The 15,888-nt window shown below is 46.9% G+C and overlaps 9 non-coding genes across 9 annotated transcripts; all 9 read right to left on the bottom strand.

Annotated features, from left to right (window-relative positions):
• Positions 1-1,115: 1,115 nt before the first annotated feature.
• On the bottom strand, positions 1,116-1,306 carry LOC142280673 (U2 spliceosomal RNA). Its single transcript, XR_012742881.1, has one exon. It is a non-coding gene; the product is annotated as a U2 spliceosomal RNA (small nuclear RNA).
• A 1,387-nt stretch (positions 1,307-2,693) lies between these two features.
• LOC142280684 (U2 spliceosomal RNA) lies at positions 2,694-2,884 on the bottom strand. Its single transcript, XR_012742892.1, has one exon. It is a non-coding gene; the product is annotated as a U2 spliceosomal RNA (small nuclear RNA).
• A 1,388-nt stretch (positions 2,885-4,272) lies between these two features.
• Positions 4,273-4,463, bottom strand: LOC142280689 (U2 spliceosomal RNA). The gene has a single exon (XR_012742897.1). It is a non-coding gene; the product is annotated as a U2 spliceosomal RNA (small nuclear RNA).
• A 1,387-nt stretch (positions 4,464-5,850) lies between these two features.
• On the bottom strand, positions 5,851-6,041 carry LOC142280690 (U2 spliceosomal RNA). The gene has a single exon (XR_012742898.1). It is a non-coding gene; the product is annotated as a U2 spliceosomal RNA (small nuclear RNA).
• A 1,387-nt stretch (positions 6,042-7,428) lies between these two features.
• Positions 7,429-7,619, bottom strand: LOC142280691 (U2 spliceosomal RNA). Its single transcript, XR_012742899.1, has one exon. It is a non-coding gene; the product is annotated as a U2 spliceosomal RNA (small nuclear RNA).
• Positions 7,620-9,006: 1,387 nt separating this feature from the next.
• On the bottom strand, positions 9,007-9,197 carry LOC142280674 (U2 spliceosomal RNA). Its single transcript, XR_012742882.1, has one exon. It is a non-coding gene; the product is annotated as a U2 spliceosomal RNA (small nuclear RNA).
• A 1,387-nt stretch (positions 9,198-10,584) lies between these two features.
• Positions 10,585-10,768, bottom strand: LOC142280688 (U2 spliceosomal RNA). Its single transcript, XR_012742896.1, has one exon. It is a non-coding gene; the product is annotated as a U2 spliceosomal RNA (small nuclear RNA).
• A 1,592-nt stretch (positions 10,769-12,360) lies between these two features.
• On the bottom strand, positions 12,361-12,555 carry LOC142280687 (U2 spliceosomal RNA). Its single transcript, XR_012742895.1, has one exon. It is a non-coding gene; the product is annotated as a U2 spliceosomal RNA (small nuclear RNA).
• A 2,189-nt stretch (positions 12,556-14,744) lies between these two features.
• On the bottom strand, positions 14,745-14,936 carry LOC142280686 (U2 spliceosomal RNA). The gene has a single exon (XR_012742894.1). It is a non-coding gene; the product is annotated as a U2 spliceosomal RNA (small nuclear RNA).
• Positions 14,937-15,888: the final 952 nt, after the last annotated feature.

Genomic DNA, 15,888 nt, shown 5'->3' on the forward strand with positions numbered 1-15,888 from the left:
GACAGGACAGGTTGCCTGACTTTCCGTCACTGCCACCCTTTGCCATCCTTACCCGTAGAAAGCCCTTTCATCATCCCCAAACCCTAATCTTTTCCCTTTCCTTCCCAGCCCCCAAACCCTGCCCTCTGTACCTTTCTCACCACCCGCTTCCCTTCTCCTGTCATCCCCCTACCACCCGGGAAAAAAAGAGATTGCCCCCTCCTTCCACTAGCCCACCCTCCCACCCAAAGAACAACTTCTTCTGCGCAGCTTGTTTTCTAGGCAGCAGCGCTATTGTGATGTCATCGGGGGGCATTGTGACAAGCCGCCAGTGTTCCGTCTCTTCATGTTGTGCACAGTTCAAACGGAAAATACATCAACAGGCAGACTACAGAAAAGCTTACTATCAAAGGTTAGAGGGGGGCTTTCTCAGAGGGCTTTTTACAGTTTTTCTATTCCCAATTAGCCGTTTAAGTGTACTTATTGAAAGTAGTAATTCTTTCATAGGCCGCCCTTTCTTAGTATTTGACGTTCCTTATATTGCGGTATGAGGCTTCGCAGTAGGTTGCAAACATTCATCACCCATGACTGTCCCCAATTGAGCTCAGAAGCTCAATGTCTATCATGACCTCTCTTTTAGAATGTCCAAGAGCAAGCAAACTATTCCTCCAGGAGAGGGCGCCAACAGACTACTAAAGAGATCATCATTACTCAAAGAAAACCCCAAAAACCAATGCATGATAGGAATAAACAGGTAACTTTCTTTGGAGTGGAAGCGGAGAGATCGCACCAGATGCCAATTCTAGATGTTATCACACCTGTGGTCACTGCAGCAGCAGGTGAATCCACTTTGTCCAAAAGGGATCTATTCCATTCAATTGCAAATGATCTAGATAAGACAGAGAACTGCAGCACGGGGACATAGCCGAGTTGGTCAGGTTGAGTGGTGATGAGTTTGCTATTTGGATGAATAAAGAAAGTCAAAAGTGTGAAAGATAAAAAACAAAAGGAGGAAGTGTGAAAAGTGAATGGGCCAAATTGAGGTGCATATGAAGACGTATGCTTTCTTCCAATTCATTAAATCGGGCTAATATGAATCAGGTGAATTGAGTTCTGCTTTTGGAAACTGGGTTAAGAAGGGGTGCACCGTTCCTGGAGGTACTGCAATACCAGGTCAATGCGTGGAGTGGACAGAGCAAGCTCTTTTTCCATCTCCCTGTTCTAAAAATCCATTTAATATATGGTCCCCAGATAGGGGACGTATCAGATATTAAACTGATAAGAACAGATACTACACTTGATCTTAGCCAAAAGGCCGAGAAGCGATAACCAGAATTGGTTTGGGCCTCGAGTGGCACCCTGGCCTATGCCGGACACATCTTAGGGAGAGAGAGCGAGAGGGAGACAAACCCACGCCTACACAAGACATTTTGTCACCCAAGCCAACCCTTGAAAAGGCTGCTTTGCAGAGCCAAAACAAGAAGAATGGTGCGTTTTGCAGCCGCCGCCCACTGCAATGAATCTGAATAACTCCTCCTTTAGGGCGCAAGCAACTCCCCTCCCCCTTGCAGTCTTTCCAATTCACGATACAAAAAGACGGACAGGACAGGTTGCCTGACTTTCCGTCACTGCCACCCTTTGCCATCCTTACCCGTAGAAAGCCCTTTCATCATCCCCAAACCCTAATCTTTTCCCTTTCCTTCCCAGCCCCCAAACCCTGCCCTCTGTACCTTTCTCACCACCCGCTTCCCTTCTCCTGTCATCCCCCTACCACCCGGGAAAAAAAGAGATTGCCCCCTCCTTCCACTAGCCCACCCTCCCACCCAAAGAACAACTTCTTCTGCGCAGCTTGTTTTCTAGGCAGCAGCGCTATTGTGATGTCATCGGGGGGCATTGTGACAAGCCGCCAGTGTTCCGTCTCTTCATGTTGTGCACAGTTCAAACGGAAAATACATCAACAGGCAGACTACAGAAAAGCTTACTATCAAAGGTTAGAGGGGGGCTTTCTCAGAGGGCTTTTTACAGTTTTTCTATTCCCAATTAGCCGTTTAAGTGTACTTATTGAAAGTAGTAATTCTTTCATAGGCCGCCCTTTCTTAGTATTTGACGTTCCTTATATTGCGGTATGAGGCTTCGCAGTAGGTTGCAAACATTCATCACCCATGACTGTCCCCAATTGAGCTCAGAAGCTCAATGTCTATCATGACCTCTCTTTTAGAATGTCCAAGAGCAAGCAAACTATTCCTCCAGGAGAGGGCGCCAACAGACTACTAAAGAGATCATCATTACTCAAAGAAAACCCCAAAAACCAATGCATGATAGGAATAAACAGGTAACTTTCTTTGGAGTGGAAGCGGAGAGATCGCACCAGATGCCAATTCTAGATGTTATCACACCTGTGGTCACTGCAGCAGCAGGTGAATCCACTTTGTCCAAAAGGGATCTATTCCATTCAATTGCAAATGATCTAGATAAGACAGAGAACTGCAGCACGGGGACATAGCCGAGTTGGTCAGGTTGAGTGGTGATGAGTTTGCTATTTGGATGAATAAAGAAAGTCAAAAGTGTGAAAGATAAAAAACAAAAGGAGGAAGTGTGAAAAGTGAATGGGCCAAATTGAGGTGCATATGAAGACGTATGCTTTCTTCCAATTCATTAAATCGGGCTAATATGAATCAGGTGAATTGAGTTCTGCTTTTGGAAACTGGGTTAAGAAGGGGTGCACCGTTCCTGGAGGTACTGCAATACCAGGTCAATGCGTGGAGTGGACAGAGCAAGCTCTTTTTCCATCTCCCTGTTCTAAAAATCCATTTAATATATGGTCCCCAGATAGGGGACGTATCAGATATTAAACTGATAAGAACAGATACTACACTTGATCTTAGCCAAAAGGCCGAGAAGCGATAACCAGAATTGGTTTGGGCCTCGAGTGGCACCCTGGCCTATGCCGGACACATCTTAGGGAGAGAGAGCGAGAGGGAGACAAACCCACGCCTACACAAGACATTTTGTCACCCAAGCCAACCCTTGAAAAGGCTGCTTTGCAGAGCCAAAACAAGAAGAATGGTGCGTTTTGCAGCCGCCGCCACACTGCAATGAATCTGAATAACTCCTCCTTTAGGGCGCAAGCAACTCCCCTCCCCCTTGCAGTCTTTCCAATTCACGATACAAAAAGACGGACAGGACAGGTTGCCTGACTTTCCGTCACTGCCACCCTTTGCCATCCTTACCCGTAGAAAGCCCTTTCATCATCCCCAAACCCTAATCTTTTCCCTTTCCTTCCCAGCCCCCAAACCCTGCCCTCTGTACCTTTCTCACCACCCGCTTCCCTTCTCCTGTCATCCCCCTACCACCCGGGAAAAAAAGAGATTGCCCCCTCCTTCCACTAGCCCACCCTCCCACCCAAAGAACAACTTCTTCTGCGCAGCTTGTTTTCTAGGCAGCAGCGCTATTGTGATGTCATCGGGGGGCATTGTGACAAGCCGCCAGTGTTCCGTCTCTTCATGTTGTGCACAGTTCAAACGGAAAATACATCAACAGGCAGACTACAGAAAAGCTTACTATCAAAGGTTAGAGGGGGGCTTTCTCAGAGGGCTTTTTACAGTTTTTCTATTCCCAATTAGCCGTTTAAGTGTACTTATTGAAAGTAGTAATTCTTTCATAGGCCGCCCTTTCTTAGTATTTGACGTTCCTTATATTGCGGTATGAGGCTTCGCAGTAGGTTGCAAACATTCATCACCCATGACTGTCCCCAATTGAGCTCAGAAGCTCAATGTCTATCATGACCTCTCTTTTAGAATGTCCAAGAGCAAGCAAACTATTCCTCCAGGAGAGGGCGCCAACAGACTACTAAAGAGATCATCATTACTCAAAGAAAACCCCAAAAACCAATGCATGATAGGAATAAACAGGTAACTTTCTTTGGAGTGGAAGCGGAGAGATCGCACCAGATGCCAATTCTAGATGTTATCACACCTGTGGTCACTGCAGCAGCAGGTGAATCCACTTTGTCCAAAAGGGATCTATTCCATTCAATTGCAAATGATCTAGATAAGACAGAGAACTGCAGCACGGGGACATAGCCGAGTTGGTCAGGTTGAGTGGTGATGAGTTTGCTATTTGGATGAATAAAGAAAGTCAAAAGTGTGAAAGATAAAAAACAAAAGGAGGAAGTGTGAAAAGTGAATGGGCCAAATTGAGGTGCATATGAAGACGTATGCTTTCTTCCAATTCATTAAATCGGGCTAATATGAATCAGGTGAATTGAGTTCTGCTTTTGGAAACTGGGTTAAGAAGGGGTGCACCGTTCCTGGAGGTACTGCAATACCAGGTCAATGCGTGGAGTGGACAGAGCAAGCTCTTTTTCCATCTCCCTGTTCTAAAAATCCATTTAATATATGGTCCCCAGATAGGGGACGTATCAGATATTAAACTGATAAGAACAGATACTACACTTGATCTTAGCCAAAAGGCCGAGAAGCGATAACCAGAATTGGTTTGGGCCTCGAGTGGCACCCTGGCCTATGCCGGACACATCTTAGGGAGAGAGAGCGAGAGGGAGACAAACCCACGCCTACACAAGACATTTTGTCACCCAAGCCAACCCTTGAAAAGGCTGCTTTGCAGAGCCAAAACAAGAAGAATGGTGCGTTTTGCAGCCGCCGCCCACTGCAATGAATCTGAATAACTCCTCCTTTAGGGCGCAAGCAACTCCCCTCCCCCTTGCAGTCTTTCCAATTCACGATACAAAAAGACGGACAGGACAGGTTGCCTGACTTTCCGTCACTGCCACCCTTTGCCATCCTTACCCGTAGAAAGCCCTTTCATCATCCCCAAACCCTAATCTTTTCCCTTTCCTTCCCAGCCCCCAAACCCTGCCCTCTGTACCTTTCTCACCACCCGCTTCCCTTCTCCTGTCATCCCCCTACCACCCGGGAAAAAAAGAGATTGCCCCCTCCTTCCACTAGCCCACCCTCCCACCCAAAGAACAACTTCTTCTGCGCAGCTTGTTTTCTAGGCAGCAGCGCTATTGTGATGTCATCGGGGGGCATTGTGACAAGCCGCCAGTGTTCCGTCTCTTCATGTTGTGCACAGTTCAAACGGAAAATACATCAACAGGCAGACTACAGAAAAGCTTACTATCAAAGGTTAGAGGGGGGCTTTCTCAGAGGGCTTTTTACAGTTTTTCTATTCCCAATTAGCCGTTTAAGTGTACTTATTGAAAGTAGTAATTCTTTCATAGGCCGCCCTTTCTTAGTATTTGACGTTCCTTATATTGCGGTATGAGGCTTCGCAGTAGGTTGCAAACATTCATCACCCATGACTGTCCCCAATTGAGCTCAGAAGCTCAATGTCTATCATGACCTCTCTTTTAGAATGTCCAAGAGCAAGCAAACTATTCCTCCAGGAGAGGGCGCCAACAGACTACTAAAGAGATCATCATTACTCAAAGAAAACCCCAAAAACCAATGCATGATAGGAATAAACAGGTAACTTTCTTTGGAGTGGAAGCGGAGAGATCGCACCAGATGCCAATTCTAGATGTTATCACACCTGTGGTCACTGCAGCAGCAGGTGAATCCACTTTGTCCAAAAGGGATCTATTCCATTCAATTGCAAATGATCTAGATAAGACAGAGAACTGCAGCACGGGGACATAGCCGAGTTGGTCAGGTTGAGTGGTGATGAGTTTGCTATTTGGATGAATAAAGAAAGTCAAAAGTGTGAAAGATAAAAAACAAAAGGAGGAAGTGTGAAAAGTGAATGGGCCAAATTGAGGTGCATATGAAGACGTATGCTTTCTTCCAATTCATTAAATCGGGCTAATATGAATCAGGTGAATTGAGTTCTGCTTTTGGAAACTGGGTTAAGAAGGGGTGCACCGTTCCTGGAGGTACTGCAATACCAGGTCAATGCGTGGAGTGGACAGAGCAAGCTCTTTTTCCATCTCCCTGTTCTAAAAATCCATTTAATATATGGTCCCCAGATAGGGGACGTATCAGATATTAAACTGATAAGAACAGATACTACACTTGATCTTAGCCAAAAGGCCGAGAAGCGATAACCAGAATTGGTTTGGGCCTCGAGTGGCACCCTGGCCTATGCCGGACACATCTTAGGGAGAGAGAGCGAGAGGGAGACAAACCCACGCCTACACAAGACATTTTGTCACCCAAGCCAACCCTTGAAAAGGCTGCTTTGCAGAGCCAAAACAAGAAGAATGGTGCGTTTTGCAGCCGCCGCCCACTGCAATGAATCTGAATAACTCCTCCTTTAGGGCGCAAGCAACTCCCCTCCCCCTTGCAGTCTTTCCAATTCACGATACAAAAAGACGGACAGGACAGGTTGCCTGACTTTCCGTCACTGCCACCCTTTGCCATCCTTACCCGTAGAAAGCCCTTTCATCATCCCCAAACCCTAATCTTTTCCCTTTCCTTCCCAGCCCCCAAACCCTGCCCTCTGTACCTTTCTCACCACCCGCTTCCCTTCTCCTGTCATCCCCCTACCACCCGGGAAAAAAAGAGATTGCCCCCTCCTTCCACTAGCCCACCCTCCCACCCAAAGAACAACTTCTTCTGCGCAGCTTGTTTTCTAGGCAGCAGCGCTATTGTGATGTCATCGGGGGGCATTGTGACAAGCCGCCAGTGTTCCGTCTCTTCATGTTGTGCACAGTTCAAACGGAAAATACATCAACAGGCAGACTACAGAAAAGCTTACTATCAAAGGTTAGAGGGGGGCTTTCTCAGAGGGCTTTTTACAGTTTTTCTATTCCCAATTAGCCGTTTAAGTGTACTTATTGAAAGTAGTAATTCTTTCATAGGCCGCCCTTTCTTAGTATTTGACGTTCCTTATATTGCGGTATGAGGCTTCGCAGTAGGTTGCAAACATTCATCACCCATGACTGTCCCCAATTGAGCTCAGAAGCTCAATGTCTATCATGACCTCTCTTTTAGAATGTCCAAGAGCAAGCAAACTATTCCTCCAGGAGAGGGCGCCAACAGACTACTAAAGAGATCATCATTACTCAAAGAAAACCCCAAAAACCAATGCATGATAGGAATAAACAGGTAACTTTCTTTGGAGTGGAAGCGGAGAGATCGCACCAGATGCCAATTCTAGATGTTATCACACCTGTGGTCACTGCAGCAGCAGGTGAATCCACTTTGTCCAAAAGGGATCTATTCCATTCAATTGCAAATGATCTAGATAAGACAGAGAACTGCAGCACGGGGACATAGCCGAGTTGGTCAGGTTGAGTGGTGATGAGTTTGCTATTTGGATGAATAAAGAAAGTCAAAAGTGTGAAAGATAAAAAACAAAAGGAGGAAGTGTGAAAAGTGAATGGGCCAAATTGAGGTGCATATGAAGACGTATGCTTTCTTCCAATTCATTAAATCGGGCTAATATGAATCAGGTGAATTGAGTTCTGCTTTTGGAAACTGGGTTAAGAAGGGGTGCACCGTTCCTGGAGGTACTGCAATACCAGGTCAATGCGTGGAGTGGACAGAGCAAGCTCTTTTTCCATCTCCCTGTTCTAAAAATCCATTTAATATATGGTCCCCAGATAGGGGACGTATCAGATATTAAACTGATAAGAACAGATACTACACTTGATCTTAGCCAAAAGGCCGAGAAGCGATAACCAGAATTGGTTTGGGCCTCGAGTGGCACCCTGGCCTATGCCGGACACATCTTAGGGAGAGAGAGCGAGAGGGAGACAAACCCACGCCTACACAAGACATTTTGTCACCCAAGCCAACCCTTGAAAAGGCTGCTTTGCAGAGCCAAAACAAGAAGAATGGTGCGTTTTGCAGCCGCCGCCCACTGCAATGAATCTGAATAACTCCTCCTTTAGGGCGCAAGCAACTCCCCTCCCCCTTGCAGTCTTTCCAATTCACGATACAAAAAGACGGACAGGACAGGTTGCCTGACTTTCCGTCACTGCCACCCTTTGCCATCCTTACCCGTAGAAAGCCCTTTCATCATCCCCAAACCCTAATCTTTTCCCTTTCCTTCCCAGCCCCCAAACCCTGCCCTCTGTACCTTTCTCACCACCCGCTTCCCTTCTCCTGTCATCCCCCTACCACCCGGGAAAAAAAGAGATTGCCCCCTCCTTCCACTAGCCCACCCTCCCACCCAAAGAACAACTTCTTCTGCGCAGCTTGTTTTCTAGGCAGCAGCGCTATTGTGATGTCATCGGGGGGCATTGTGACAAGCCGCCAGTGTTCCGTCTCTTCATGTTGTGCACAGTTCAAACGGAAAATACATCAACAGGCAGACTACAGAAAAGCTTACTATCAAAGGTTAGAGGGGGGCTTTCTCAGAGGGCTTTTTACAGTTTTTCTATTCCCAATTAGCCGTTTAAGTGTACTTATTGAAAGTAGTAATTCTTTCATAGGCCGCCCTTTCTTAGTATTTGACGTTCCTTATATTGCGGTATGAGGCTTCGCAGTAGGTTGCAAACATTCATCACCCATGACTGTCCCCAATTGAGCTCAGAAGCTCAATGTCTATCATGACCTCTCTTTTAGAATGTCCAAGAGCAAGCAAACTATTCCTCCAGGAGAGGGCGCCAACAGACTACTAAAGAGATCATCATTACTCAAAGAAAACCCCAAAAACCAATGCATGATAGGAATAAACAGGTAACTTTCTTTGGAGTGGAAGCGGAGAGATCGCACCAGATGCCAATTCTAGATGTTATCACACCTGTGGTCACTGCAGCAGCAGGTGAATCCACTTTGTCCAAAAGGGATCTATTCCATTCAATTGCAAATGATCTAGATAAGACAGAGAACTGCAGCACGGGGACATAGCCGAGTTGGTCAGGTTGAGTGGTGATGAGTTTGCTATTTGGATGAATAAAGAAAGTCAAAAGTGTGAAAGATAAAAAACAAAAGGAGGAAGTGTGAAAAGTGAATGGGCCAAATTGAGGTGCATATGAAGACGTATGCTTTCTTCCAATTCATTAAATCGGGCTAATATGAATCAGGTGAATTGAGTTCTGCTTTTGGAAACTGGGTTAAGAAGGGGTGCACCGTTCCTGGAGGTACTGCAATACCAGGTCAATGCGTGGAGTGGACAGAGCAAGCTCTTTTTCCATCTCCCTGTTCTAAAAATCCATTTAATATATGGTCCCCAGATAGGGGACGTATCAGATATTAAACTGATAAGAACAGATACTACACTTGATCTTAGCCAAAAGGCCGAGAAGCGATAACCAGAATTGGTTTGGGCCTCGAGTGGCACCCTGGCCTATGCCGGACACATCTTAGGGAGAGAGAGCGAGAGGGAGACAAACCCACGCCTACACAAGACATTTTGTCACCCAAGCCAACCCTTGAAAAGGCTGCTTTGCAGAGCCAAAACAAGAAGAATGGTGCGTTTTGCAGCCGCCGCCCACTGCAATGAATCTGAATAACTCCTCCTTTAGGGCGCAAGCAACTCCCCTCCCCCTTGCAGTCTTTCCAATTCACGATACAAAAAGACGGACAGGACAGGTTGCCTGACTTTCCGTCACTGCCACCCTTTGCCATCCTTACCCGTAGAAAGCCCTTTCATCATCCCCAAACCCTAATCTTTTCCCTTTCCTTCCCAGCCCCCAAACCCTGCCCTCTGTACCTTTCTCACCACCCGCTTCCCTTCTCCTGTCATCCCCCTACCACCCGGGAAAAAAAGAGATTGCCCCCTCCTTCCACTAGCCCACCCTCCCACCCAAAGAACAACTTCTTCTGCGCAGCTTGTTTTCTAGGCAGCAGCGCTATTGTGATGTCATCGGGGGGCATTGTGACAAGCCGCCAGTGTTCCGTCTCTTCATGTTGTGCACAGTTCAAACGGAAAATACATCAACAGGCAGACTACAGAAAAGCTTACTATCAAAGGTTAGAGGGGGGCTTTCTCAGAGGGCTTTTTACAGTTTTTCTATTCCCAATTAGCCGTTTAAGTGTACTTATTGAAAGTAGTAATTCTTTCATAGGCCGCCCTTTCTTAGTATTTGACGTTCCTTATATTGCGGTATGAGGCTTCGCAGTAGGTTGCAAACATTCATCACCCATGACTGTCCCCAATTGAGCTCAGAAGCTCAATGTCTATCATGACCTCTCTTTTAGAATGTCCAAGAGCAAGCAAACTATTCCTCCAGGAGAGGGCGCCAACAGACTACTAAAGAGATCATCATTACTCAAAGAAAACCCCAAAAACCAATGCATGATAGGAATAAACAGGTAACTTTCTTTGGAGTGGAAGCGGAGAGATCGCACCAGATGCCAATTCTAGATGTTATCACACCTGTGGTCACTGCAGCAGCAGGTGAATCCACTTTGTCCAAAAGGGATCTATTCCATTCAATTGCAAATGATCTAGATAAGACAGAGAACTGCAGCACGGGGACATAGCCGAGTTGGTCAGGTTGAGTGGTGATGAGTTTGCTATTTGGATGAATAAAGAAAGTCAAAAGTGTGAAAGATAAAAAACAAAAGGAGGAAGTGTGAAAAGTGAATGGGCCAAATTGAGGTGCATATGAAGACGTATGCTTTCTTCCAATTCATTAAATCGGGCTAATATGAATCAGGTGAATTGAGTTCTGCTTTTGGAAACTGGGTTAAGAAGGGGTGCACCGTTCCTGGAGGTACTGCAATACCAGGTCAATGCGTGGAGTGGACAGAGCAAGCTCTTTTTCCATCTCCCTGTTCTAAAAATCCATTTAATATATGGTCCCCAGATAGGGGACGTATCAGATATTAAACTGATAAGAACAGATGAGATTTCATCCGCAAATTTCAGAAACGGTCATCGGCCACCACACAAAAGCGCAGTGCCGCAGGTGATCGCCTCCCGAGCCCAGGAACCACCAGCCAAAAGGGGACGTAAGCACCAAAAGGCGCAACAATCCCCAAGGCCGGCGGTTGTGCAAGCCCGGGCCCCTCCCAGCCAAGACCAAGGCAAACCCAATGAAGGGACTACACTTGATCTTAGCCAAAAGGCCGAGAAGCGATAACCAGAATTGGTTTGGGCCTCGAGTGGCACCCTGGCCTATGCCGGACACATCTTAGGGAGAGAGAGCGAGAGGGAGACAAACCCACGCCTACACAAGACATTTTGTCACCCAAGCCAACCCTTGAAAAGGCTGCTTTGCAGAGCCAAAACAAGAAGAATGGTGCGTTTTGCAGCCGCCGCCCACTGCAATGAATCTGAATAACTCCTCCTTTAGGGCGCAAGCAACTCCCCTCCCCCTTGCAGTCTTTCCAATTCACGATACAAAAAGACGGACAGGACAGGTTGCCTGACTTTCCGTCACTGCCACCCTTTGCCATCCTTACCCGTAGAAAGCCCTTTCATCATCCCCAAACCCTAATCTTTTCCCTTTCCTTCCCAGCCCCCAAACCCTGCCCTCTGTACCTTTCTCACCACCCGCTTCCCTTCTCCTGTCATCCCCCTACCACCCGGGAAAAAAAGAGATTGCCCCCTCCTTCCACTAGCCCACCCTCCCACCCAAAGAACAACTTCTTCTGCGCAGCTTGTTTTCTAGGCAGCAGCGCTATTGTGATGTCATCGGGGGGCATTGTGACAAGCCGCCAGTGTTCCGTCTCTTCATGTTGTGCACAGTTCAAACGGAAAATACATCAACAGGCAGACTACAGAAAAGCTTACTATCAAAGGTTAGAGGGGGGCTTTCTCAGAGGGCTTTTTACAGTTTTTCTATTCCCAATTAGCCGTTTAAGTGTACTTATTGAAAGTAGTAATTCTTTCATAGGCCGCCCTTTCTTAGTATTTGACGTTCCTTATATTGCGGTATGAGGCTTCGCAGTAGGTTGCAAACATTCATCACCCATGACTGTCCCCAATTGAGCTCAGAAGCTCAATGTCTATCATGACCTCTCTTTTAGAATGTCCAAGAGCAAGCAAACTATTCCTCCAGGAGAGGGCGCCAACAGACTACTAAAGAGATCATCATTACTCAAAGAAAACCCCAAAAACCAATGCATGATAGGAATAAACAGGTAACTTTCTTTGGAGTGGAAGCGGAGAGATCGCACCAGATGCCAATTCTAGATGTTATCACACCTGTGGTCACTGCAGCAGCAGGTGAATCCACTTTGTCCAAAAGGGATCTATTCCATTCAATTGCAAATGATCTAGATAAGACAGAGAACTGCAGCACGGGGACATAGCCGAGTTGGTCAGGTTGAGTGGTGATGAGTTTGCTATTTGGATGAATAAAGAAAGTCAAAAGTGTGAAAGATAAAAAACAAAAGGAGGAAGTGTGAAAAGTGAATGGGCCAAATTGAGGTGCATATGAAGACGTATGCTTTCTTCCAATTCATTAAATCGGGCTAATATGAATCAGGTGAATTGAGTTCTGCTTTTGGAAACTGGGTTAAGAAGGGGTGCACCGTTCCTGGAGGTACTGCAATACCAGGTCAATGCGTGGAGTGGACAGAGCAAGCTCTTTTTCCATCTCCCTGTTCTAAAAATCCATTTAATATATGGTCCCCAGATAGGGGACGTATCAGATATTAAACTGATAAGAACAGATTTTTTGATTTAATGAAGCTTTCCAAAGCACCACAAAAAAATGCATGACCGAAGTCACACCAAAAACAGTGCAAAGGCTAGGATTCGTGTGGACCCCACCATGAGGAGAGGGTCCCCAAAAATCAACCCCGTCCCTCCGAGCCAGAAGGCCACAGCAAGGGTCAGGGATCTTCGGTGCTCCCCCAAGCCGAAGCCTGGTTGAGCCTTGTCGTTGCTCCCAGCGTCCACCCAGGCATCTTACCCAAGTGGAGTAGAGAGCTACTAGTTGTTGGTTTCGCAGCCGAAACTGCCCGGACCGTCAACCGGTGTTGGTTTCTCAGCCCAAGGCTAACCGGACCTCCAACCGGGTGTTGGTTTCTCAGCCGAAGCTGACCCAGACCTCCAACCGGGTGTTGGTTACTCAGCCGAAGCTGACCCGGACCTCCAACCGAGTGTTAGTTTCTCAGCCCAAAGCTGACCAGACCTCCGACCGGGATTATAAAAATTTCCCTTCCTAGCCAGAAGGCCGGGATAGGGTAATATGCTCAAAAAGTATGAAAAGGCAAGGTACGGTGTGCTACAGAGCCCAAGGCTTGCCGGGGTCCCAAGCCAGCAAGCTCAGACTCACTCCAGGGTCGTCAGTCCTGGGGCACGTTGTACCATAGCCCCCCACCCTTACTCAGTCTAATAGCCTCGATCCTGGAAGGGCCATGTTTTCCACTAGATGAATATACTATCCACCCAGAGTACTAGCAAGCGCAACCTTCCAGTGTGCATTGTATCATTGTACTAAGGTGGCCTGGAGCTTAAACCACCTCTTCGAACAACACTACACTTGATCTTAGCCAAAAGGCCGAGAAGCGATAACCAGAATTGGTTTGGGCCTCGAGTGGCACCCTGGCCTATGCCGGACACATCTTAGGGAGAGAGAGCGAGAGGGAGACAAACCCACGCCTACACAAGACATTTTGTCACCCAAGCCAACCCTTGAAAAGGCTGCTTTGCAGAGCCAAAACAAGAAGAATGGTGCGTTTTGCAGCCGCCGCCCACTGCAATGAATCTGAATAACTCCTCCTTTAGGGCGCAAGCAACTCCCCTCCCCCTTGCAGTCTTTCCAATTCACGATACAAAAAGACGGACAGGACAGGTTGCCTGACTTTCCGTCACTGCCACCCTTTGCCATCCTTACCCGTAGAAAGCCCTTTCATCATCCCCAAACCCTAATCTTTTCCCTTTCCTTCCCAGCCCCCAAACCCTGCCCTCTGTACCTTTCTCACCACCCGCTTCCCTTCTCCTGTCATCCCCCTACCACCCGGGAAAAAAAGAGATTGCCCCCTCCTTCCACTAGCCCACCCTCCCACCCAAAGAACAACTTCTTCTGCGCAGCTTGTTTTCTAGGCAGCAGCGCTATTGTGATGTCATCGGGGGGCATTGTGACAAGCCGCCAGTGTTCCGTCTCTTCATGTTGTGCACAGTTCAAACGGAAAATACATCAACAGGCAGACTACAGAAAAGCTTACTATCAAAGGTTAGAGGGGGGCTTTCTCAGAGGGCTTTTTACAGTTTTTCTATTCCCAATTAGCCGTTTAAGTGTACTTATTGAAAGTAGTAATTCTTTCATAGGCCGCCCTTTCTTAGTATTTGACGTTCCTTATATTGCGGTATGAGGCTTCGCAGTAGGTTGCAAACATTCATCACCCATGACTGTCCCCAATTGAGCTCAGAAGCTCAATGTCTATCATGACCTCTCTTTTAGAATGTCCAAGAGCAAGCAAACTATTCCTCCAGGAGAGGGCGCCAACAGACTACTAAAGAGATCATCATTACTCAAAGAAAACCCCAAAAACCAATGCATGATAGGAATAAACAGGTAACTTTCTTTGGAGTGGAAGCGGAGAGATCGCACCAGATGCCAATTCTAGATGTTATCACACCTGTGGTCACTGCAGCAGCAGGTGAATCCACTTTGTCCAAAAGGGATCTATTCCATTCAATTGCAAATGATCTAGATAAGACAGAGAACTGCAGCACGGGGACATAGCCGAGTTGGTCAGGTTGAGTGGTGATGAGTTTGCTATTTGGATGAATAAAGAAAGTCAAAAGTGTGAAAGATAAAAAACAAAAGGAGGAAGTGTGAAAAGTGAATGGGCCAAATTGAGGTGCATATGAAGACGTATGCTTTCTTCCAATTCATTAAATCGGGCTAATATGAATCAGGTGAATTGAGTTCTGCTTTTGGAAACTGGGTTAAGAAGGGGTGCACCGTTCCTGGAGGTACTGCAATACCAGGTCAATGCGTGGAGTGGACAGAGCAAGCTCTTTTTCCCATCTCCCTGTTCTAAAAATCCATTTAATATATGGTCCCCAGATAGGGGACGTATCAGATATTAAACTGATAAGAACAGATACTACACTTGATCTTAGCCAAAAGGCCGAGAAGCGATAACCAGAATTGGTTTGGGCCTCGAGTGGCACCCTGGCCTATGCCGGACACATCTTAGGGAGAGAGAGCGAGAGGGAGACAAACCCACGCCTACACAAGACATTTTGTCACCCAAGCCAACCCTTGAAAAGGCTGCTTTGCAGAGCCAAAACAAGAAGAATGGTGCGTTTTGCAGCCGCCGCCCACTGCAATGAATCTGAATAACTCCTCCTTTAGGGCGCAAGCAACTCCCCTCCCCCTTGCAGTCTTTCCAATTCACGATACAAAAAGACGGACAGGACAGGTTGCCTGACTTTCCGTCACTGCCACCCTTTGCCATCCTTACCCGTAGAAAGCCCTTTCATCATCCCCAAACCCTAATCTTTTCCCTTTCCTTCCCAGCCCCCAAACCCTGCCCTCTGTACCTTTCTCACCACCCGCTTCCCTTCTCCTGTCATCCCCCTACCACCCGGGAAAAAAAGAGATTGCCCCCTCCTTCCACTAGCCCACCCTCCCACCCAAAGAACAACTTCTTCTGCGCAGCTTGTTTTCTAGGCAGCAGCGCTATTGTGATGTCATCGGGGGGCATTGTGACAAGCCGCCAGTGTTCCGTCTCTTCATGTTGTGCACAGTTCAAACGGAAAATACATCAACAGGCAGACTACAGAAAAGCTTACTATCAAAGGTTAGAGGGGGGCTTTCTCAGAGGGCTTTTTACAGTTTTTCTATTCCCAATTAGCCGTTTAAGTGTACTTATTGAAAGTAGTAATTCTTTCATAGGCCGCCCTTTCTTAGTATTTGACGTTCCTTATATTGCGGTATGAGGCTTCGCAGTAGGTTGCAAACATTCATCACCCATGACTGTCCCCAATTGAGCTCAGAAGCTCAATGTCTATCATGACCTCTCTTTTAGAATGTCCAAGAGCAAGCAAACTATTCCTCCAGGAGAGGGCGCCAACAGACTACTAAAGAGA

The sequence above is a fragment of the Anomaloglossus baeobatrachus genome, unplaced genomic scaffold (assembly GCF_048569485.1).
Source record: "Anomaloglossus baeobatrachus isolate aAnoBae1 unplaced genomic scaffold, aAnoBae1.hap1 Scaffold_4610, whole genome shotgun sequence".
In the NCBI taxonomy this organism is placed as follows: domain Eukaryota; kingdom Metazoa; phylum Chordata; class Amphibia; order Anura; family Aromobatidae; genus Anomaloglossus; species Anomaloglossus baeobatrachus.